Below are 664 nucleotides of genomic sequence, written 5' to 3'. Positions count from 1 at the left end.
ATATATAGGGAGAGATAGATAGATCGATAGATCGATGGATAGATAGATAGATAGATAGATAGATAGATAGATAGATAGATAGTTCGTTAAAACTTGAATAATGCGATGGCATGGAAAGTCAAAACTAATACAAGAAGAGATAAATGCACGCATGCAAACGCACGCACATATATGCATACATACACGCAATCACACGCGAAAATTCATGTTTGTTTTTACGTGAAGTTATATATAAAAAATAATTTAACATTACACTTTTTAGTACAGTCAGTACATATTAATTATTTTCGCAAGGAAAAGTTTTACAGTAACTTCGAAGCTTTGGCTTGTTCGACATCATTAGACTGTCTGAAATTTCGAAGTCAATGTCGACATTTTCCGTGTAAAAAGTAATAAAACATAATATAATATAATATATAAATGTTTTTGTATGTATGTATGTGTATGTATGTATGTATGTATGTATGTATGTATGTATGTATGTATGTATGCATGCATGCATGCATACACGCATGCATGTATCTGTGTATGTATGCATACATACATATATACATGTATATATATATATATATATATATATGGATAGATAGATAGATATACATATATATATACAAAGATAAATATATATATATATACATATGTATATATATCTTTGTATATATAT

At 27.3% G+C, this 664-nt stretch overlaps 1 protein-coding gene across 1 annotated transcript in view; it reads right to left on the bottom strand.

Annotated features, from left to right (window-relative positions):
* The window catches only part of LOC106879131 (uncharacterized), a 209,593-nt gene that overhangs the window by 207,961 nt on the left and 968 nt on the right, over nucleotides 1-664 (bottom strand). The window lies entirely within an intron of this gene.

This window comes from Octopus bimaculoides, chromosome 7 (genome assembly GCF_001194135.2).
Source record: "Octopus bimaculoides isolate UCB-OBI-ISO-001 chromosome 7, ASM119413v2, whole genome shotgun sequence".
NCBI classification, from domain to species: Eukaryota; Metazoa; Mollusca; class Cephalopoda; order Octopoda; family Octopodidae; genus Octopus; species Octopus bimaculoides.
The sequence above is the reverse complement of the archived record's forward strand: the minus strand, read 5'-3'. Positions and strand labels throughout refer to the sequence as shown.